A 25,000-nucleotide genomic window follows, 5' to 3' on the forward strand; every position below is an offset into this window, starting at 1 on the left:
CTGATTTTGTGTCAGATTGCAATTATCAGTTAATTATACCTATAATACAATTACATCTTGCCAACAACACGACGTTAACTGTGGAATAATTTCTGATCACAAAACGAGGTTTTCGAGCTTTACATTTTAATTGATGCTCTGTCTTCTTGAGGCTTGGATCAGGGACAACCTGGTTACCTGGGCACGGTCCATCGGCTCAGTGGGAACAAACGAAATAAATAATTTTGTAGAGGCATAAACAAGCGTTTTATTGATTTTGGCAGAATTTACCGTGAGCATGTAACGGACATTCAATTTACGTATGTAATGACAACACATAAAAGGGAAATAAAAATTACATTTCATCATGACTGACGACCTCGATGGAAATGTTGCTCGACCCTCGAGGAATGGGACCCCCGAGGAATGAGACCCCGAGGAATGAGACCACTGAGGAATTGGATCCCCAAGGAATGGGTCCCCTGAGGAATGAGACCTTCAAGGAATGGGACCCCCGAGGAATGGGTCACCAATTCCTACCATTGTTCCTCATGCGGACTGTGTTTCTGGACGTGTTAAAATATGTCCACGGTAAAGTGGAAACACACAAAAAGATTGTTGAATCAACATAAATATTTCATCAAAATTACATTTTACTCCCATTTCATACCCTGTTGTTGTAAATAAATAAAAGCATTTCATTCGAGATAAATGACAATTTGATGAGCAATGATTCGTGCAGTTCAGACAAAAGTATTTGTCCAAGTGCGGGAAGAAATGCAAGCCTCGGTGGAGTCATGGTTGGAGCCTGTGCTATGAGTCTGTGAGGTCATTGGTTCAAATCCTGGTCGTCATATCCAATCATTTTATACATGGTATATGTGCTCCTTCCTTGGTTGAGCATTTCGAAGGATAGAGTGTGGGCAAATAATGCCGAGAAGGCAATGGTATACCACCCAGTTTAACCCCTGCAAGAATCTGCTTGGACAGTGCCAATGTGATCAGTCAAGGGTGCAGTCCATCAAAATCATAATCAAAACATGATGGGAATAGTTTTTCATGAAAAGTTGATTTACTCATGATAGTTTGAAATACAGGTGTCTGGCAAAATGTGCAATGTGCTCAGAAGCAATAAAAGAATGCCTCTATCCCAAGAGAGACCTACCGCTGGTCCTCTTCAGTACGCTGAAGTTGTGGACCTTTGGGATACCTTGAGGTACCTTTCAGAGATGAAACAGCATTGTGTGCCAGTATGTTTGTATTACATAATATATTTAAAGTAATTATAATTCTATGTTATTAAAATAGTTATGGGAAGAATGGGGTTACTTCGTAATATATAAATAACAAGGAAAAAAAAGACATAAAATGTCAAAGCCTCCATTGTTTTATTAATTTTGCTGTCTGGAGTTAAAGGGCGATATCCATATTCATGTTCAACTAAAACGTCCGCCAGTCTACCAGTCGGCCATCTTTGATCAGATCACAAAATAAAGTGAGGAACACATGTTCACCATGATGTACTGTGCTTGTGCCAACATTGAACAAAATCGGACTATGCATTGCTGAGAAATGGTTGGGGTCACATTTAAGTAACAAAATGGCTGCCAGTCAGCCATCTTGGATGTGAGGGTCACATGTAAGTCACAAAATGGCTGCTAGTTGGCCATCTTGGATGTGAGGGTCACATGTAAGTCACAAAATGGCTGCTAGTTGGCCATCTTGGATGTGAGGGTCACATTTAAGTAACAAAATGGCTGCTAGTCGGCCATCTTTGGATGTGAGGGTCACATGTAAGTAACAAAATGGCTGCCAGTCGGCCATCTTGGATGTGAGGGTCACATGCAAGTCACAAAATGGCTGCCAGTCGGCCATCTTGGATGTGAGGGTCACATGCAAGTCACAAAATGGCTGCTAGTTGGCCATCTTGGATGTGAGGGTCACATTTAAGTAACAAAATGGCTGCTAGTCGGCCATCTTTGGATGTGAGGGTCACATGTAAGTAACAAAATGGCTGCCAGTCGGCCATCTTGGATGTGATCTCCCAAATAAATGAGGGCCACATGTAAGCCGTCATTCTTTATTTATGTGCTGAGTTTGAACAACATCGGTAAATGTATGTCCGAGATATGGTTGTGGACGCACGCACTCACGCATGGACACGAAAATGGAGACCAGATTCATAATCCACCATTTCAAACGAAGTCCAACAGAGGGCGAACAAATTGATGGATTAACTGAAGAAGATGTGGATTTGGCGAAGGCATGGTTGGACAAATGACCTCCTCCTGTGTCCATTGGTTTTCCCACCTGAGGAAACAGCTCATGATGAAATTATCCTTGGGTGAGATACTCGTAATTTGTCCTTTGTCTTGTAATTCGGGGAAGAGTGCATTGATGTCTCATGTTTTTGTCCGGCGTGTACTACATGTACAAGCTGTTACATTAGCCTGAGTGTCTAATGAATCAATCAATGCACCATACATGCAAACATACATACTCTGGACAAATCGGTGGGAATACAAAACCTGTCCTTAGGCAAATCGTATGTTTTGTGTTTTTTTTTTTCTTAACATTGAGTTCGGGAAGGTATTTGTAGTTTGTTCAGGGTGTCTACTCTTCGATAACTCGCCTACTCTTCGGAAAGGACACCGTGGGATCTTTAACCCCACTAAGGCAAAACAGATGTAACGTCCAGTTCAACGTCCATCCGAGGGATGGCCACACATTGATGAATCATCCTCCCTACCTGTGAAACACCAGGATGGCAGTTTATAGCTGGGTCAGGATTCGAACCAGAGACAGGTCGGTGGTATCTATGTCTTTTACCGCCTCCTTTCTGGTCTTACACCCTCTGTTCTGTTCTTTTTGCGTACGTAGTCGAGGCTCGTGGAAGACCTCGTACGCTGAGCGGATCAGGATGGAGCAGACAAAAACAGGACACAAAATGAGTGGTACACAGAGGGAGGAAACTTCAACAACAGAGTTGAAGGCAAAGATAGAGGGAGACTTGGACAAACAATAGGTGTGGGGAGAAATGGGGGGCAGGAGAGGATACGTGGGGTGGACAAGATGGATACAGAAGGGGACTCCAAGGAGGGAAAAGTAGGAATTTGTAAGGAGTAGGGATTTGGGTTAGGGTTAACGAGGGTAGAAAAAAATCATGGTTTTCGATTGGGGATGATCTGAGATGGTGGTGAAGACCTGCAGGGAAGAATGGGATTGAAGAGGATGTGGTTCAAGTTGATACCACAGGTGGGGAAAAAAAAAGAGGAACAAATGAGTGGAGGTGAGCAGTGATCCTGGATTTCGGTAGTTTCATCAGAAGAGGGTTCGTGGTGGAGCGTGTGAGCCCTGCATAAACCTGGAGAGGACAAAGCATGGAAAGAGCAGAGGGTGCAAGACCAGGAAGGAGGTGGTAGAAGACAGAGAGATCACTGACCTGTCTGCGATGGCGAAGTGGCTCAGACACTGGTTTGTTTTTTTGGCTCATTTGTTCCAACGGAGGGTATAAACCGAAACGTCAGCACCTTGTGATCTTTTTACTGCCGATAACTGTTCACCATTATATTCTTATGCTTTTAAAAGAACGGTAATCATGAGGGATGCACAGCTTTGGAAGTGGGAATTCAACCCGTGACCCCATCTGCAATCATGTGCACATATAAAAGGGTTGAACGGAACTTTTCACTGCTGTTAGTCGTTGAGTGATTGTTCTCTCTCCTGTGCTCTGCCAAAAAAGCAGGTTCGACACCGACATAGCAGCCTCACGGCAAGGATTACACCAGGTGGTTTACCTTTGCTTCAACAGCACTTCAACAGTCAGGGTATGAATTATATTCACTCGTTCAGGATTCCGTCGATAGCTCACTTATACTCTTGAAGAAGGACCCCATGGAATTTAACTTCCAGCGGGGAACGCGAGCACATAGGACACCCGGCTTAACGTCCGGGTGTGGGCACATTTTGTGACCCAATACCCCACCTGAGAACCTCAGACGAGACACCTCAAAGGTGAGCATGCTCCATCTGCATTCCGTCAGACAACTGACTTCTCCATTTTAAACAAGTGATGGATGAGGTCGATGTACACAAAAGGCAGATTTGTCTAACGCTTGATGAGAGACAGAGAGACAGAGAGATGGGTTGTGCGTGGCCTTGGGGAAGGCCAGGAGTGCGACTGCTCTGCATATGGCTCAGACAATCAGGCAGCGCATCGCGTGATCTTCTGTGCAAATGTAATTACATAGAGTGTGTTGGTGAGGGTGACGGTTCTCATAAGAACGCACGAACAATACGTGTCCTGTTTGACCTCAGCTTCAAGGTTATTGAACATGCCATGATGCCAGTTCTCCTTCAAAGCGAAGAATTTACAAGTGAGTGTCACTTCGAACAAAACTTCATTCGGACAACCACACGTATTGACACATCGCAATTTATTGGCAAGTTCGTGTTGAACAAGCAGCACGTGAGTCTCAACTCAATAAATCCAGTTTATTAATTCGATAACTAATCAATTTCACTTCAAAGGATTGGATTAAATTTTCAACTCGAATCTCACAATGCTCCGTTTTGATGACTATTTCGATGGATTCCTTGCACTGGTTAAATTTCCTCTGGTTACCTCTGCCACCGAATGTGCATGGAGGTTGTCTTTTCACCTGCGTCTGTTTAGTTGTTTGTTACTTCTGACATTGAAGATTCCGCTGGTTTGGTGTTCTGTTTATTTGTTTGTTACTTCTGACATTGAAGATTCTGCTGGTCTGGTGTTCTGTTTACTTGTTTGTTACTTCTGACATTGAAGATTCTGCTGGTCTGGTGTTCTGTTTAGTTGTTTGTTACTTCTGACATTGAAGATTCTGCTGGTCTGGTGTTCTGTTTATTTGTTTGTTACTTCTGACAATGAAGATTCTGCTGGTCTGGTGTTCTGTTTGTTTGTTTGTTACGTCTGACATTGAAGATTCTGCTGGTCTGGTGTTCTGTTTAGTTGTTTGTTACTTCTGACATTGAAGATTCAGCTGGTCTGGTGTTCTGTTTGTTTGTTTGTTACGTCTGACATTGAAGATTCCGCTGGTCTGGTGTTCTGTTTAGTTGTTTGTTACTTCTGACATTGAAGATTCCGCTGGTCTGCTGTTCTGTTTATTTGTTTGTTACTTCTGACAATGAAGATTCTGCTGGTCTGGTGTTCTGTTTAGTTGTTTGTTACTTCTGACATTTAAGAATCTGCTGGTCTGGTGTTCTGTTTGTTTGTTTGTTACTTCTGACAATGAAGATTCTGCTGGTCTGGTGTTCTGTTTGTTTGTTTGTTACGTCTGACATTGAAGATTCCGCTGGTCTGGTGTTCTGTTTAGTTGTTTGTTACTTCTGACATTGAAGATTCCGCTGGTCTGCTGTTCTGTTTATTTGTTTGTTACTTCTGACAATGAATATTCTGCTGGTCTGGTGTTCTGTTTAGTTGTTTGTTACTTCTGACATTTAAGAATCTGCTGGTCTGGTGTTCTGTTTGTTTGTTTGTTACGTCTGACATTGAAGATTCTGCTGGTCTGGCGTTCTGTTTAGTTGTTTGTTACTTCTGACATTGAAGATTCCGCTGGTCTGCTGTTCTGTTTAGTTGTTTGTTACTTCTGACATTGAAGATTCCGCTGGTTTGGTGTTCTGTTTATTTGTTTGTTACTTCTGACATTGAAGATTCTGCTGGTCTGGTGTTCTGTTTACTTGTTTGTTACTTCTGACATTGAAGATTCTGCTGGTCTGGTGTTCTGTTTGTTTGTTTGTTACATCTGACATTGAAGATTCCGCTGGTCTGGTGTTCTGTTTAGTTGTTTGTTACTTCTGACATTGAAGATTCCGCTGGTCTGGTGTTCTGTTTAGTTGTTTGTTACTTCTGACATTGAAGATTCTGCTGGTCTGGTGTTCTGTTTATTTGTTTGTTACTTCTGACATTGAAGATTCTGCTGGTCTGGTGTTCTGTTTAGTTGTTTGTTACTTCTGACATTGAAGATTCCGCTGGTCTAGTGTTCTGTTTAGTTGTTTGTTACTTCTGACATTGAAGATTCCGCTGGTTTGGTGTTCTGTTTAGTTGTTTGTTACTTCTGACATTGAAGATTCCGCTGGTCTGGTGTTCTGTTCAGTTGTTTGTTACTTCTGACATTGAAGATTCCGCTGGTCTAGTGTTCTGTTTAGTTGTTTGTTACTTCTGACATTGAAGAATCTGCTGGTCTGGTGTTCTGTTTAGTTGTTTGTTACTTCTGACATTGAAGATTCCGATGGTTTGGTGTTCTGTTTAGTTGTTTGTTACTTCTGACATTGAAGATTCCGCTGGTTTGGTGTTCTGTTTAGTTGTTTGTTACTTCTGACATTGAAGAATCTGCTGGTCTGGTGTTCTGTTCAGTTGTTTGTTACTTCTGACATTGAAGATTCCGCTGGTCTGGTGTTCTGTTTATTTGTTTGTTACTTCTGACATTGAAGATTCTGCTGGTCTGGTGTTCTGTTTAGTTGTTTGTTACTTCTGACATTGAAGATTCCGCTGGTCTAGTGTTCTGTTTAGTTGTTTGTTACTTCTGACATTGAAGAATCTGCTGGTCTGGTGTTCTGTTTAGTTGTTTGTTACTTCTGACATTGAAGATTCCGCTGGTTTGGTGTTCTGTTTAGTTGTTTGTTACTTCTGACATTGAAGAATCTGCTGGTTTAGTGTTCTGTTTAGTTGTTTGTTACTTCTGACATTGAAGATTCCGCTGGTTTGGTGTTCTGTTTAGTTGTTTGTTACTTCTGACATTGAAGATTCCGCTGGTTTGGTGTTCTGTTTAGTTGTTTGTTACTTCTGACATTGAAGAATCTGCTGGTCTGGTGTTCTGTTCAGTTGTTTGTTACTTGACATTGAAGATTCCGCTGGTCTGGTGTTCTGTTTATTTGTTTGTTACTTCTGACATTGAAGATTCTGCTGGTCTGGTGTTCTGTTTAGTTGTTTGTTACTTCTGACATTGAAGATTCCGCTGGTCTGGTGTTCTGTTTAGTTGTTTGTTACTTCTGACATTGAAGATTCCGCTGGTTTGGTGTTCTGTTTAGTTGTTTGTTACTTCTGACATTGAAGATTCTGCTGGTCTGGTGTTCTGTTTGTTTGTTCCTTGCAAAATCGAAGATTTTTCAAGTACAAGTACAAGTATATTGGTTCGTCAATTTTGTTATTCTGTCCATCTGTCTGTCTGTGTTGGTCGCCTGCAGGTCACAATTTTAAACCGATCTTCACGAAACTTCACCACCTGGTAGAGTTTGGCATAAAGAAGAAGCCTGTTGTTTTTCAGGTCAAAAGATCAAAAGGTCAACATAGGCCAAAGGTAAAAAACTTAGGTAGGGTTTCTAAACTCAATTTTTCATCCGATTGACTTGAAATTTGAAGAGGATTTATATTTCTGGTCACTTAATTCAACCACCAATTCTTTTTGAGGTCAACATGGACAAAATGCTCAACATCAGCCAAATGTCAACAACTAAGGTGGCATTTGTAAAATCCCAATTTTCATCCGATTGACTTGAAATTTGAAGACGATTTATAGTTAAGATCACTGAATTCAACCACCAATTTTTTTTAGGTTTCATTGGCCAAAAGGTCAACCTCGGTCAAAATTCTAAAATTGTCAATTTTCATCCGATTGACTTGAAATTTGAAGAGGAGTTCCACATTTGGTCATTGAATTCAACCACCAATTATTTTTGAGGTCAAACTTGTTTTATGGTGTTTTGTAAGTATCGTGCTCTGCAGGATGTCTTATTGTGGTTTGTTTATCAATCACCTGCAGGTCACATTTTTTATTCTGAACCTCACAAAACTTCACTACCTGCTGGAGGAATTGACAAGCTGGAAGCAGATTGTTTTTTCAGTCAATAGGTCAGAAGGTTAAGGTCACATAAATCGTCAATTTTCAACTGATTTACTTGATATCCATCCATCCATCCATCCATCCATCCATCGGGACCATACTCTGTGCAGAGCGTTGGTGCTGCCGAAGCAGTCTCCTTGGCTATTGGACACAATCCTGAATAGGTGACCACTCTGACACAGTATACCAGCAAGCCGGCACTCATTTTGCCGACGTCGGAACGATGACGGGCAGAGTCAACCCCACCTGGTATTAATTCAACAGCCGAGTGGGATTTGAACTCAGGATCCTCGGATCCGAAGCCCATCATGCCAACCATTAAGTCAACACCAAGCATACAAGATATCAATGGGTACTGTATCTATACGATATATACATATATACATATATACATATATACATATATACATATATACATATATACATATATATATATATATATATATATATATATATATATATATATATATATATATATATATATATATATATATATATATATATATATATATATATATAACACAGGTGCATGGTGAACTCTCGTCAAAGTGAAGCTTTGTTCGACCCATGTGAGTATGCCTATTAATTATGTACTGTTTGAACGTCAGTTGGACCTTGAGTACGTCTATATTACCTCAATTAACGAGAACGACACTCGTAGCAAAGTCTCACCTCGCACACTCATTCTGAATAAAAATACCATCATTAACTGAATACACTGCTATTGTGGCCGAAATACCTGCATCATCCATGCACCCTATTATGTCATGTGCATTGCCATTATCCGTAGCTTTGTTGATTATTAATTAATTACAAGGATATTTAACAACCACTTTTGTGCATATTCATGCTAAATTGCGTCATTGAAGGTGGATATGAAATACATTTCAAATGATATTCCCCATGACTGGACGATGAAATTTATGAAGTTTTGCATCGATCTGTTAAGCAGTTCTGCAGAAGATTTTTTTTTATATATATAATGTTTTTAGTTTCAATCTAATATGGCCGAGCAGACAACGTGACCGATGACATCATAAATTTTATTCTTCACTCAGATCGGATCGTAGATCAGATAATATAAAATTTCAGATTTTTCAGATAAAGATTTCAATTCAACCAATTATGCTGGAATACACTTAACCAATAACATCATAGTTATCACCCTATATATCCCAGGAGGAGTTCATGATATATGGCAAGTTTCAATTATTTTCGTTGAGCGGTTTCAGAGAAGAATATGTCAAAAATGTTTCCTTTAATGCAGTATGGCTGTCATACCACGTGACCTATAACCTCACAGTTATGAATAAAATATTCTCCTTGGGGAGTTCCTCATATGTTTGAAGTTTTGCATCGATCGGACAAGCGGTTGCAGAGAAAAGCATGTTTAAAGCGAAAGTATATAGACGTAGACACACACACACACACACACACACACACACACACACACACACACACACACACACATATATATATATATATATATATATATATATATATATATATATATATATATATACACACACATATACACACACGCGCGCGCGCACACGCACACACGCACACACGCACACACACACACACACACACACACACACACACACACACACACACACACACACACACACACACACACACACACACACACGGGTGATGCAATCGTCTCACATCACCTTTGGGGCAAGACCAATTACGGACTATTGGAGTATACCTTTTAGACATGTACACCTTGAGAGCCTTTACACCTTTTAGACCCCTTTAGACCATTAAAACTTTGATACCCTTCGGACGTTTTAAGACCCTGAATACCCTTTAAACTTCTACACCATTTAGACCCCTTCAGACTGTTTATAATCCTAAGAACCTTAAAGACCTTCCAAGACCCTTCAGACCTCTAAGACCCTCAAGGACACCTAACACCACTAAAGACCCAAAAGACCCCAAGGACCCTTTACAACCCAAAGACCCCTAAGTCCAAGTAGACCATATAGACCCTGTTAGACATTTTGTCTGAGGGCCTTCTGCAATAACACTTGAGGCCCCCCAATGGTAAACCACCTCAGTACCAAGCTAAGAGGGTGTAAATTGAATTTCTTTTTATTTATTTTCAGGTTATGCTCATTTTCGTTAGTGGCAGAGGGAAAGAAAGTCCTTAGCACGATATCACAAATCGCTGTGGACAAGCTATGACGAAACTAGGTGCATGCGTTGTGTCGGTGACATGAACAAAGTGATTCGATCTTGGTTAAGGTCAGGATTCAGATCTGGCCTATCGGTGGAATACAAAACGGACACTGTTCAGCCTGGTGGAGGTATGCACTCTACTGAGTGCTGTTCTTGTTTACCCACTTGCATGATTCCACATTTTCAAGCGAAAATTGCAAGTGTGAAGTGAAATGCGAAAAAAGGACCTTTTATAACACGTATAGTTTTTGTTGCTGCTGCTGTCGTCGTGGCTGTGGTGGTTGTGTTGTTGTTTGCATACTCCTTCCATGATCTGGGTGATTCTAAAGGCTTCCTGCTGTCATCTATACTCATAAATATCAGTGTGTGTCCGACGTCCGTCCATCAGTCAGTCCATCCTTCATCTCCTCCATAACTCCAAAACCATGAAACCTATCGACCCCAAACTTTGCACGCAGACTAGGGAACACCAAGGTGGTGCATGAATGAATGTTGGCTGTTTGGATGAATTTAAACACCCCTTTTGAAGATAATTAACGGCTTTATTTAATTACCCTTTATCAAGGCTCATTCTTGTGCATGTCACTGTCCCTCGCTGGGGTCTTTATTCGCCATTTTTTGGGGCCTGCTCAACAATGCCTTGACTTAGAACAGGCCGCAATGATTTCTTAACGATAAAGTTTTTTTTTTCACTTTTCTCACTCATGTCGTCAAATGCATGTTCATCATCGCTACGAATCGCTGGATACATTGCAATGCTTATAAACACCCGGAGACGCCAGCGTTCGTGGCTATATTTCATTTCCGCACATGCCATAACCTCTAGAATCCCTTAATCTGAGCCGAATTTCAAAATTTAAACTTCTCTATTGACTTCAGCAGTAGTTTCGACTGCTAAGAAAGTGTTCATTTATCCAATTTGGATATTGCTTGACATCCCGAGCATTTCCAGGTGCATGGTGTTTTTATGACCGATCAGCGATCGCTAATCACTTGCGAGGCCAGCCATTCCTTATCAACTGTTTCATTGAAGTGCTTGCTTGAGCGCTTAAGCCACCTGGCGAATGCTCCATAATATTCGTACTGTCATTGAATATATCGATCCACTTAAACAAAGTTCAAAGCCCACTCGCCTGCTTTTGGCCCCGGGTTGTCGTGCGATGTTACGCTCGCTGAAAATATGCAATTTTATTTAACAACAATTTTCCCCTTTTGTATTCTGTTCTTTCAACATATGACCCATCACTTCGGCATAGATTGATACAAATAAAAAAGTTAACGTTTCGTTTTTTAAGTTTCTTCAACCGTTTTGTTGGAGTGCTTGCGTGAGTGGTTAAGCCACTTGACAAGCGCTCTTCAAACTTCAATGGTGATACTGTCGCACAATTATCTGTGGGGACATCTTCGGAGTTAAGGCAAAATAAACTTGATGATTATGATGAGTAAAAAATGTTTTCAGTTGTTACAAAGCAATGAATCGCCACATCATGGCAGGATAGCCAAGAGACACGCGCGCTCGCTCAAAGCTGTCTAGCCTGGGTTCGAAATCCCGACCCAGCTATAACTGTCATCCTGGTGTATCAAGCAGAGTGATTCATCAATGTGTGTGCTGTCCCTCGGATCGACGTTAAATGGGAGCCCCATCTGCCGACATTAGTTGGTTGATGTTAAAGATCCCACGGTGTTCTTCGCGAAGAGCAGGCAAGCTATCGCTGGCACCCTGAACAAAGTCCAAATTCCTGCACAAACCTCAGTCAAACATCAGGCCTGGCCAGCCAGTTCGTGAAGCTTACCACGACCATCCAACTTAGGCCAAGCTTACCATGGCCATCCCCACAAAAACATGGGAATAATTGTGGCCCTTTAAAGAAGAATAAGAAGTACTCTTTCGTCAGGTAATACATTTCAGTTGAATCTTAATAAAACATTCCTTTTACAAAAAAAATCTTACTCGAACTGGAAAGTTCAGAGAACATCTTACTCCATGTTGTCTTGAGAAAAGAAGGACATGGGCGTGGTCTGCCACCAGCAAATCTCATTGGTCGAGATGATGTAAAATATCGAAATATTTTGTCCAAGTCCTGCGAAACATAAGCATTTTGAAAGTGCCAAGAAAGCGATTTGTGTTCGACAGTGTTAAAGTATATTTAATGAATTTTAAATAGAATAAAGATTTTAAAGGTTGTAGAAAAAAAAAAAAAACTTTACTCAGAAGTTTACTGCCATTGCTGCAGCGTCTTTTACATCACCTTATCTAACATGTTACATTAATTCTTCATGCCTGTTGTTTGTGTCCATTATAACATCGTTAAAACCAGTATGTTTCCTGGCTGGAATGATTTTCAATCTGTGACTGCCAGACAGGTAGACAGAGTAAAAATATTATCATTTGTCTCTGTGCAGGCACGATGGGATGTTATTCTGTACAACTTGCCAAATTCAGAGCCAAAGTACTGCTAAACTGCAGGTTCATGTTCAAAATATACCATTCAATTGAAATTAAGTTTGATCATAAACCGACGTTTGTCGACACAGATGGACACACAGACAGATAAAGTGAACCAACTGCTGAACCCCAATTTTCACTTTGAGGTAATAATATATGAGATAGAACCTGGATCGCAGATTTGTTTCATTTAAAGTTACTGAAATAATATTATCTGACACTTTATCAAAGTATTTTTTATGTATAAATGTGTGAACACATACTACCCTTCTCATTTGTGGAACTTGTTCCATTTTAATTGCAGCATTGATTTAACTTTCAGATCAATGTCTTATTCAATGTGTCATGCCAGATCAGTGTCATACTCGATCAATGTCAAATATTCAATGTCTCATACCAGATAAATTTGTCACACCAGATCAGTGTCTCATATTCAATTTCTCATACCAGATCGATGTCTCACACCAGATCTATGTGTCATATTCAATGTCTCATACCAGATCAATGTCTCAGATTCAATGTCACACTAGATCAGTGTCTCCTATTCAATTTCTCATACGAGATCGATGTCTCACACCAGAGCAATGTGTCATATTCAATGTCTCATACCAGATCGATGTCCCATATTCATTGTCTCATACAAGATCAATTTGTCATACCAGATCAATGCCTCATATTTATTTGTCTCATACCAGATAAATTTGTCACACTAGATCAGTATCTCATATTCAATTTCTCATACCAGATCGATGTCTCACACCAGATCAATGTCTCAGATTCAATATCACAATAGATCAGTGTCTCCTATTCAATTTCTCATATTCAATGTCTCATACCAGATAAATTTATCATACCAGATTGATGTCTCATATTCAATGTCATACTAGATCAATGTCTCGTTTTGAATGTCTCATATCAGATCAATGTCTCAGATTCAATGTCATACTCGATCAGTGTCTCCTATTCAATTTCTCATACCAGATCAATGTCTCATATTCAATCTATCATACTAGATCGATGTCTCACATTAAATGTCATACAAGATCAATATCTCATTTTCAATGTCATTATAGATCAATATCTAATATTAAATGTGTCATACCAGATCAATGTCTCATATTCAATGTGTTATACCAGATCAATCTCATATTCATTGTGTCATACCAGATCAATGTCTCAATTTCAATGTCTCATACCAGATCAATATCTCATTTTCTCATACCAGATCAATGTCTCATACCAAATCAATATCTCATATTCAATGTCATAGTAGATCAATGTCTCGTTTTCAATGTCTCATACCAGATCAATTTTTCATACCAGATCAATGTCTCCTATTCAATGTCATACTAGATCAGTGTCTCATATTCAAATTCTTATACCAGATCGATGCCTCATATTCAATGTCTCATACCAGATCGATGTCTCATATTCAATGTCTTATACCAGACCGATGTCTCATATAAGATCAATTTCTCATACCAGATCAATGTCTCAAATTCAATGTCATTATAGATCAATGTCTCATATTCAATGTCATTATAGATCAATGTCTCATATTCAATGTCATTATAGATCAATGTCTCATATTCAATGTCATTATAGATCAATGTCTCATATTCAATGTCATTATAGATCAATGTCTCATATTCAATGTCATTATAGATCAATGTCTCATATTCAATGTCATTATAGATCAATGTCTCATACGAGATCAATGTCTCATTTTCAATGTCATTATAGATTAGTGTCTCATATTCAAATTCTTATACCAGATCGATGTCTCATATTCAATGTCTCATACCAGATCGATGTCTCATATTCAATGTCTTATCCCAGATCGATGTCTCATATAAGATCAATTTCTCATACCAGATCAATGTCTCATTTTCAATGTCATTATAGATCAATGTCTCTTTATTCAATGTCTCATACCAGATCAATCTCATATTCAATGTCTCATACCAGATCAATGTCTCTTATTCAATGTCATGCCAGATCAATCTCATATTCAATGTCTCATACCAGATCAGTGTCTCATAGTCAATGTCTCATACCAGATCGATGTCTCATATTCAATGTCTCATACCAGATCAATGTCTCATATTCAATGTCTCATACCAGATCGATGTCTCTTATTTAATGTGTCATATTCAATGTTTAATACCAGATTGATGTGCCATAGACAATGTGTCATATTCAATTTCTCAAACCAGATCTATGTTTCTCATTCAACGTCATACCAAATCGATGTCTCTTATTCAATGTGTCATAGTCAATGTTTAATACCACATCGATGTCTCTTATTCAATGTCATACCAGATCGATGTTTCTCATTCAATGTGTCATATTCAATGTTTAATACCAGATCAATATCTTTTCAATGTGTCATATTCAATGTCTAATACCAGATGGATGTCTCTCATTAATCTCCCTAAGCATAGAACTTTATCTATCCAGCATAACATTCACTTCTCTGCTACAAAACTATGGAATGACATGGCAGACAGTTTAAAATACTCCCCCTCATTGAAAAATTCCGCACACATGTTTAACAAGTGTTTGATTTGGTGTTATAATTCTTAACCTAATGTACAGCTGCTCCAATTCCGAACGAATCTTCCTGCGTTGCCTCAAATTCCAAATGGATTTTGTATAATGACCTGACGTTGTACCATGGTTCATTGTCTATGTATTGTTATGTAATCAGTCCTTGTATCGATCTGTTCAATTCTGTGTCTGATCTGTAATGTCCATCACAAGCAATCTGCTGACCAGGGCTCACGCTGTATTCTGTTACTGTTATCATGCACTGGATCGTGTTGTGTTGAATTTGAAGAATTAAATTAATGTTATTGGATTAACGTTGAATTGAATCGAGGTCGAGGCTCATCAAAGAGCTGGATTTTAAACAACACTGACCAAAGGTGTGTTTGTTTGGCCGTTTATTATCGAGACCAAATGATGAGTGAACCTCTGAACCTCTGTCCGTGGACTCGATCGTGCACGCCATTGCATCATGACGTTTTTCCCAGAGTGAAGCACAAGGCGATGGAGATGCGAATTGCGAAGGGAAGGGATCATGCTGGAACTACTGGATGTTTATTTCGTACACGGAGGTTCCGAGGTCGTGTGTGTGCGAAAAGACGGCACGTACAGGTACAGGGTACAGGTACAGGTACAGGTACAGGGTGCAGATGTAGTGAACGATTCCCTCTGAGCGGTGTCCAGGTCGAGTCTGTGTTCCATTCCCCAAGGACAGACCCGATTCAAAACCGTCGTATTAGCATTTCACAGGCAAGGGAGACTGACTGCTTCGGCAGCACCGATGCTCTCTGTACAGAGGATGGATGTTCCCAATGGATGGATGGACGTTCCAGGCATCATAAGGTGCGCCATATTTCGGCTGGACGTGATTCCGTACGTCCCGTCTGCCAGTGTTAACTGGTGGGCGTCAAAGATTCCTGTACGATGTGTTGTGATGAAGGGTAGATGAGTTATCGCTGGACCCTTGAACGAATTGCTCGCATTATGTACAGGATTGCAGCACTGAATCGGCAGGACAGCAAACCCATGAGCGACGATGCGACCAGCCGGAACAAATCCATAATCGAATCCCAGTCCAATAAGCAGAAGCTAACGACTCGCATTCTAGTCTCCTCTTATCACCTTGTTGGTCTTACACAACTTAGAACATGACTGGGGTGGAGTGGACCATGGATCGTGCACGGGGAAGTAACCGCAGCTGATGCAGCACAGCATTGCTGGGCCAAATGTCCTTCTATATTTTGATACTCATAACACACAACCCATCCATTCGCTGACAGGGTCATTGAGGAGGGGGAGAGAAAGAAAGGAGGGGAGAGAGGAAGAGAGCAGAGACAGGGGGAGATAGAGATAGAGATAGAGATAGAGATAGAGATAGAGATAGAGATAGAGATAGAGATAGAGATAGAGATAGAGAGAGATTGGGGGGGGGGGCAGAGGGAAGAAGAAAGAAAAAAGAGAAAGGTGAGGGGAAGAGGAGGGGTGGATAAAAAGAATAATATGGTATGCTTAATGAATGAACAGACACACAAAAACAAACTCATGTCAGAACAGCTGTACACACAATGACACAACAGAGTTTATAAAGTAATCCACTGGCACATCTGCAAAATCTTTGACATTCCAGTTCCAGAGTAATTGTGGGAAAATGAACCAAAAGCAAAAACTGAAAACATGGAAGTACCACTCACGTAGGAACTAATGATACCATCGAGCGTGAACATTGAAAACAAAGCGTTGCAACCACATATCATACTTAGGTACAAAAAAAAAGAATGTTTTGATGATTGAGGTGTTAATATCAGTGATTTTGGACTAAACAATGCAGAAATCAAGAAAATGACCAAACACCAAGACCTCAAGAATGAAGTGAGAAGATCCTGTTAGCTGAAGAATGCCAAAGTTGTACCAGTGATAGCTGGACCTACAGGAATGACGACAAAGAACCTCACAGAGATATTAAACATAGGGGATATACCCCTGGGAATATGACGACAAACAAACTACAGTTGGATGCCGTCTTGGGATCAGTCGCGATACTGAAGAGAGCCCTCAGTACAAAACGTTGAGAACAGAAAACTTCACAGCTTGGTCCATCAATCGTGACCCCCTTACTGAAATGAAGGAAGATACGTTAAGCCTATCCTTGCAGGGCTCCATTAAACATTCTAATACCCGCATATGTAGCAACCAATCAATGACACACAAACGGAGGTGGATACGTTGAGATCTGGTAGGTCTCTGTTTCACCTCCTGATGAAACCCACCCACATTTGGAGCCAGAAGGCCACAACAGCAACTTGCACGTTGGAGCAACAGGAATAATAAGGAAGAACCTCACTGAGATTATGAAAACCATCCCCAGGAATCTATATATAATACGAAGGGCACTCGGTGGAGTGCATACCTCCACCACGCAATGCCTGACCCAAGAGAACATATCTGGCCCAATACATTTTTGAAATATCGTGCTCTATATCGGTTTTGAGCCCCATCTCTCAATGGGGATTATTTTCATAATCTCAGTGAGGTTCTTATACCCATTTACTTTTTACTTTAGGTATAGACCCCATTATTAGGAGGTTGGTGGCAGGATTTGCACTCTGGCTACCGAAAAACCCTTCATTCCGCAAAACACAAAAACGCAAAAAAATCTGAAAACCCACTCCGTGGGAGTACCTCCTGTGCAGTTTCCCTTTGCAGGGCAGCTCACCGGATGACGGGATTGGGACAAAGCGTTCGGAACCCCCAATCGTTGATGAAAGGAGAGAAACCACGGGGTAACATCCCTGGGTCAGATTGCGGGAGAGTGTGTCGGAGTGGTGCTGAGGTGTCGTCCACCAGACGGCGGTCTCCTTGGGTTAACCTGAGGCGGTCCCTTCGGGTGGGTGCCTGGAATGTCCTATCCCGAAGAGAGGATGATCACCAGTCTCTGTTATCATCTGAGCTCAAGTGTTTGGACATCGTTTTGCAGCACTCTCTGAGATTCGGAGACCAGATTGCGGCGAGATAATGGTGGGTGGTTACACCTACGATTGGTCTGGTGGCTCTGATGGTTATCATACTCAAAGAGTTGCTGTAGCTGTGTCCAATAAGCTGACCCCAGTGATAATTGAGGTAACACCGGTCAACGAGCGTATAGTACGAGACTAAGGATTCGTCACTCCTTAGGTGTCATTTCCCTGGTCTATGTCTAAGCTCCGACTGAGGCGAGTGATCCCACTGTGAAGGACACATTCTATGCCACGCTCGAGTCTGTGGTTGATCAGTGCTCCAGACGAGATACACTTCTAGTCTTGGGGGATTTCAATGCATCGACTGGAAATGATAGGGATGGTTAAGACACATATGTTGGTCCCCATGGGTCTGGAACTATGAACCAGAATAGCACTAAGTTCCTTGACTTTGCTAGAAGTCATGGACTTAGGGTGGCTGGTTCATGGTCTCAGCGCCCACAAGCTCATCGCTGGACTTGGTATTCAAACGCTGGCGGTGTGACAAAGCAGATTGACCATGTCCTCGTTGACGGTCGCTGGAGGATGATCCAGAACTGCAGGGTCTACTGGAGTGCTCAGTTCCTCAATACTGACCACCGGCTTGTTGTAGCAACTCTAAAGCTGCACCTTAAATCCTGGAGAATGGTACCATCCCAGCCTCGGTTGGATGTTGGCAAGCTCAAGGATGAGAGAGTAGCAGAGGAGTTCGCGAACAGGCTGAGTGGACACTTGGGGTGTCTGGGTGCTTTGGGGGATCCTGAAGAGTTGTGGAGTGCCTTCAAGACCACCGTCCTTGATGTTGCCGGTGGATGCCTTGGAGCTCACCGCAGGGCAAAGTAGAATTTTGTCTCTCGAGGGACACTGGATACCATTGACCAGAGTCGCAGGGCCAGGCTGAATGGCAGAGCTGAGCTGTTCAGGGAGCTGAGGCGTAAAACTGTAGGTGCTCCAAGGGTGGACAAGGAGGCCTATGTGCGAGGAATCTGTGAGGGGGTTGAGCATCACCTGTGGACAGGTGATTCTCGTCCCGCTTACAGGGGAATTCGCGCATTACGTTCATCCAAGCCCATCCCTCGGAGCACTGCAGTAAGAGAAGAGAGTGGTAGGCTCTTGAGAGAGGAGTCTGAAGTGAAGGCCCGCTGGGCCGGTTACTTTGAGCGGCTGTACCATGCTGATCCCCCAGCTGTCGAGTTGGACGTCAAGGGTGTTACAATCCCTGTTGCTGACCCTCCAATCAACTGTGGTCCACCTTCGCTTGTGGAAACACAGGCTGCGGTGAACCAGTTGAAATGGGGTAAAGCTCCAGGGATCTGTGGCATCCATGCTGATCTTCTCAAGGCTGGTGGAAATGCTGCACTCGTGCCGTTGCATGTAGTTTTGTGCTCTGCCTGGAACACAGGCATCATCCCAACTGATTGAAAGAGGGGCCTTGTTGTCCCTCTCTGAAAAAGAAGGGTGATCGCCAAGACTGCAACAACTACCGAGGGGTGACGTTGCCCTCAGTGCCGGGCAAGGTCTTTGCTCAGATAATTCTTGATCGGGTTCGCCACCATCTGCCTGAGCACCAGCGTCCAGAGCAGTCAGGCTTGACACCAAAGAGGTCAACGATTGACCGTATCCTTGCTCTTCGTATCCACACCGAACGCAGACGAGAGTTTCGGCAGGGGCTGCTTGCAGCCTATGTTGATCTCTGTAAAGCGTTCGATTCAGTGAATCGGGATGACCTCTGGAGGATTCTCGGTCTTCGTGGGGTGCCACCAAAACTGATTGATCTGATGTCTGAACTCTACTCTGGTACTGAGAGTGCTGTGAAGTGTGGTGGTACCATCTCTGACTTATTTCCAGTTGTTACTGTAGTTCGTCAGGGGTGTGTACTGGCCCCCACACTTTTCAGCACTTGTATGGACTGGATTTTAGGGAGGATATCAGAAAGATCAAGCTGCGGTGCATCGTTTGGGAATGTCAAGATCTCGGACCTTGATTTCGCAGATGATGCAGTCATCTTTGCGGAGACTTTAGATATCCTGTTGGGGGCCCTCAATGTGCTGAATGAGGAGTTTGAGCGACTGGGATTACGGGTTTCTTGGGTCAAAACTAAGATCCAGGCTTTCAATGATATCTTGGATGCTGCTGTCCTGTCTGTGTCTGTTTGTGGTGAGGATGTTGTGGTCGTGGAGAGATTCACTTACCTTGGCAGTGATAGTCATGTCTCTGCTGGCTGTGAGTCAGAGGTCAATAGACGTCTGGGTCCGGCCTGGGGAGTCATGGATTCACTGGATCATGGGGTGTGGTGCTGCCGGTACTTGCGCGGGAGGACAAAAGTCCGAGTCTTCAGGTCCTTGGTACTTCCAGTCTTGCTCTATGGATGCGAGACTTGGACTCTGACCAAGGATCTGAGACGGAGACTTAATTCCTTTGGTACCAGGTCTCTTCATAGAACCCTTGGCTATCGCTGGTCCGATTTTTTGTCCAACGAGCGGTTGCTGAGAGACTGGGATGAGATTTGTTACCTGTATGGTCCGTGAGCGTCAGTTGCGGCTGTATGGACATGTGGCTCGTTTTCCTGACGCTGATCCTGCTCACCAGATTCTCTCAGCGAGGGAGTCTCGTGAGTGGAGGAGGCCATGGGCCGACCATGTGCCTCCTGGTTGCAGCAGGTTGACCAGCATCTCAAGGAGATGGGGATGGGCCTGGCATCTGCCTGGGGGATGGCCAGACAGAGGCCCTAGAGTACCGGCGGAAAGTGGACGCAGCGACGCGCTGTTCTGGCACATGCTCCCATACCTGACCTGAACTGACCTCTCAATGGTGAAGAAACACTTTTAAAAGTGAAACACTTCAAAAAATTAAAATAAACTCAAATAATTATCTTATCCAGATTTGGATCCGGATCTTCACCAAAATCTGATCAGTTCGTCCTTGTCACACAAAATTTGCCCCTGTGCACAAAATTTCATCCTGATCCGTCCACGATTTTTGGGATTACCTGTACACAGACAAACAGAGAAAGACAGGCAAACAGACAGAAATGGGTGAAAACATAACCTCCTTCACCTTCGATGGTGGAAGTAAAAAGAGCTCGGTCTCAGCACGCATTCATCCCACTGTCCCTCTGTCCATCCATCCCTCCATCCATCCCTCCCTCTGTCCCTCCGTTTGTCCATCCCCTCCTGTGACTATCTTCTTCTTCTTTCGGCTGCTCCCGTTAGGGGTCGCCACAGCAGATCATCCGTATGATCCGCATAGTGATTTGGCACATGTTTTACGCCGGATGCCCTTCCTGACGCAACCCTGGTCGCCTCTTACAACACAGGGATATGGTACACCTATTTTAACCGGGGTATACACCGGCCCAGTGCACTGGTACTCATTTCGCCGACCTCGGAAGGATGACAGGCTGAGTCAACCCCCTGGTGTATTATTTCAGTGGCCCAACGGGGCTTGAACTCAGGACCTTTTGGATCCCAAGCCGCTGCCTTAACTACTGCGCCAACACCAGGCTCAACACCCCTCCTGTGACTATATGTCTATTAATTATTTATGTGCTATCAGAATGTACCTTTCGACCCTTTAAGATCCTGACGACTCTGAAGATGCAAAAGAACCCAAAGGACCCCAAAGATCCCCAAGATGCCCAAGACCCCGAAGATGCCCAAGAGCCTGAAAACCCCCAAGACACCCAAGACCTTTAAGACCCTGAAGACCTCCAAAAATCCGAAAGAACCAAAAGTCACCAAAGACCCCAAAAGACCCGAACACCCAAAAAGACCTGAACACCCTGAAGACCCAAAAGTCCTAAAGACTCAAATTGGCTGGTTTGCGTAAGTTTAATATACTAGTGCGTGCCCGTACGTGCAAAAAAAAAAAAAAAAACCTTTCAGACGTCTAGCCAGAAACAACAACCACACAGGCCGTTCCTTCGCTCTCGCGTGCCCGTACGTGCAACCCCCACCCCCCACACCAAAAAAAAACTTTCAAACCGCGAGCCAGAAACAACCACACAGGCCGTTCCTTCGCTCTCGTAAACGAAGACTGGATTGGGCCATTGTGTTTATCTATAAATGCACATAAGAAATCGAGAAATTATTAGAATACAGTGAGTCATCACTATCCGGAAGTCGTGCGTGCCCGCACGGAATGTTCACATCATTCCACGAATTATCGCTTTCATTGAAGTAACAACTGCTGTGATACTTCCACACACGGAGTTAATTAAAATCCAAATTAAAATCAAGTTTACCTCCCTGTCTTTGCTTGCCATGACATTCGCTGCCATTGATCATTGCCACTCCGACGCCACGGTAACTGAGGCACCGATCGATCCCCATCGTAACCGGCACAGCGCGTGACGTCATCGCCGGCCAGCCGGCCGGCCGCGCAACAGCCGACGCAGCAACGCGTCCTGTGATTGGTAACTAAATGGCGTATCGGCCACGCCTATGCAGCAACGTGCTCTGTCATTGGTTGATAAATAAATGGTCATAACTTGGGAAGCCCTTGTCTGATTAATATCAAACCTTGAAAAGGCACATCCTCAAGTCCCCAGCAATATATCGGGCAAGTTTCAATTAGATCGGACCAGAGGTTGTCGAGAAACAGCGGTCACAAACACAGACCCAGCCACACACACACACACACACACACACACACACACACACACACACACACACACACACACACACACACACACACACACACACACACACACACACACACACACACACACACACACACACACACACACACACACACACACACACACACACACACACACACACACACACACACACACACACACACACACACACACACACTGTTGGATTATAGATAGATTAAAGGCAAATATTGTGCATATACAGGATTGTATAAATAACCTTTGTTTGACATGTGCGTGGACATGAAATTGACATGATATGAAGTAAATAAACACACGCGGGTTGGGAGAAATTTAAAGCGGGTTTTATTTAATTTATTTATTTCTTTAATTTTACCAAACATGGTAAAAACGCTGAAACTCGAGAGATTGTCGGTGACACAAAATACCCCTGAATACTGAAATGGCCATTTGTTGAAGAGTAATGATTAGGAAGTTCCCAGGAAGACATCTTCAATATTGGTGATTGTGGTGGCACGATATGAAATATGTCATGATCCATGTAAGAATACTCCTTCATTTTTATGAATGTGAGGGGAGGAGGGGAGGACAGAGAGTTGGGAGGGGGAGGTTGAGACTTTGGTTGGGGGAGGGGTTGAGGACCTTCAGTGGGGGAATGGGGTGCAGATTGAGGTGTTGTTGGGGGGGGGGAGGATGAGGAGGGAGGTTGAAGCCTTGGATTAGGGAAGGAATTGGGAGCCGGAGTTTGAGTAGTTCGTGTTTGGGAAGGGGGATTGATGACTTGGGGTTTGCGAGGGGGTAGTTGACGACTTGAAGTCACATTTTGCATTCCACGGATGTTCAGCAGGTAACTTAGCTGCTAGCCCATTAATATTCCACTCACTAAATAATCAATCGCTTATTTACACTTTTCATAAAATATATTAAATCAATTGCAAGGAAAACAGCTTGGTAATCCTTTGTGAATGTACACATCCTTACGTTGCTACAAAAATCATTTGGGGGTGGGGAGAAAATCGATATGCTGTTCCCCCTTCACCAAAATGTTTCTCGACGCCTGGAGAGTGGAGATGCCAGCGATGTGGCTTTATTTCATTTCCGCCGACGTGATAACCTCGAGAACCTCATCAACTGAACCGAATTACAGGATTTAAGCTCCGGATTTGAACATATCAGCAGTTCCGACTCCAAAGAAAGTGATCATTTGTCTAATAGAGACGCTGCTTGGCGTTTCTGGGTGCATAGGTTTATCGGTAATCTATTTACCTATTTACTTTAAGCAAGCAAGTCAATGGTCCCTCCTTCTCCATGTATCTATCTACAATTCCAGCAATGTGTGTGTGTGTGTGTGCGTGTGTGTGTGTGCGTGTGCATGTGTGTGTGCGTTTGTGTGCGTGTGCGTGTGTGTGTGTGTGTATATGCGTGTGCGTGTGTGTGCGTGTGCATGTATGTGTGTGTATGTGTGCGTGTGTGTGCGTGTGCATGTGCGTGTGCGTGTGTGTGTATGTGCGTGTGCATGTGCGTGTGCGTGTGTGTGCGTGTGTGTGCACGTGTGTGTGCGTGTGCGTGCGTGTGTGTGTGTGCGCGTGTGTGCGTGTGCGTGTATGTGCGTGTGCGTGTGTGTGTGTGTGCGTGCGTGTGCGTGTGCGTGTGCGTGTGCGTGTGCGTGTGTGTGTGTGTGTGTGTGTGTGTGTGTGTATTTGTGTGTGTGGCTGGGTCTGTGTTTGTGACCGCTGTTTCTCGACAACCTCTGGTCCGATCTAATTGAAACTTGCTAGATATATTGCTGGGGACTTGAGGATGTGCCTTTTCAAGGTTTGATATTAATCAGACAAGCGCTTCCCAAGTTATGACCATTTATTTATCAACCAATGACAGAGCACGTTGCTGCATAGGCGTGGCCGATACGCCATTTAGTTACCAATCACAGGACGCGTTGCTGCGTCGGCTGTTGCGCGGCCGGCCGGCGATGACGTCACGCGCTGTGCCGGTTACGATGGGGATCGATCGGTGCCTCAGTTACCGTGGCGTCGGAGTGGCAATGATCAATGGCAGCGAATGTCATGGCAAGCAAAGACAGGGAGGTAAACTTGATTTTAATTTGGATTTTAATTAACTCTGTGTGTGGAAGTATCACAGCAGTTGTTACTTCAATGCAAGCGATAATTCGTGGAATGCATGTGTGTACATTCTGTACGGGTACGCACCACTTCCGGATAGTGATGACTTACTGTATTCTAATAATTTCTCGATTACTTATGTGCATTTATAGATAAACACAATGGCCCAATCCGGTCGTCATTTACGAGAGCGAAGAACGGCCTGTGTGGTTGTTTGAAAGTGTTTTTTTTAT

At 43.0% G+C, this 25,000-nt stretch overlaps 1 long non-coding RNA gene across 2 annotated transcripts in view; it reads right to left on the reverse strand.

Moving 5' to 3' along the window:
• Window positions 1-22,400, reverse strand: part of LOC147012569 (uncharacterized) — a 174,888-nt gene extending 152,488 nt beyond the window's left edge. For both annotated transcript variants that reach the window (XR_015051410.1, XR_015051409.1), the window contains exons 1-2: window positions 22,273-22,400; window positions 12,025-12,124 (exon numbers count right to left, since the gene is read on the reverse strand). This is a non-coding gene — a long non-coding RNA (uncharacterized LOC147012569). The remainder of the gene's footprint in view (window positions 1-12,024; window positions 12,125-22,272) is intronic.
• Window positions 22,401-25,000: the final 2,600 nt, after the last annotated feature.

This window comes from Eptatretus burgeri, chromosome 14, assembly GCF_056783735.1.
Source record: "Eptatretus burgeri isolate ZD-2024b chromosome 14, Ebu_testis_v1, whole genome shotgun sequence".
Taxonomy (NCBI): Eukaryota; Metazoa; Chordata; class Myxini; order Myxiniformes; family Myxinidae; genus Eptatretus; species Eptatretus burgeri.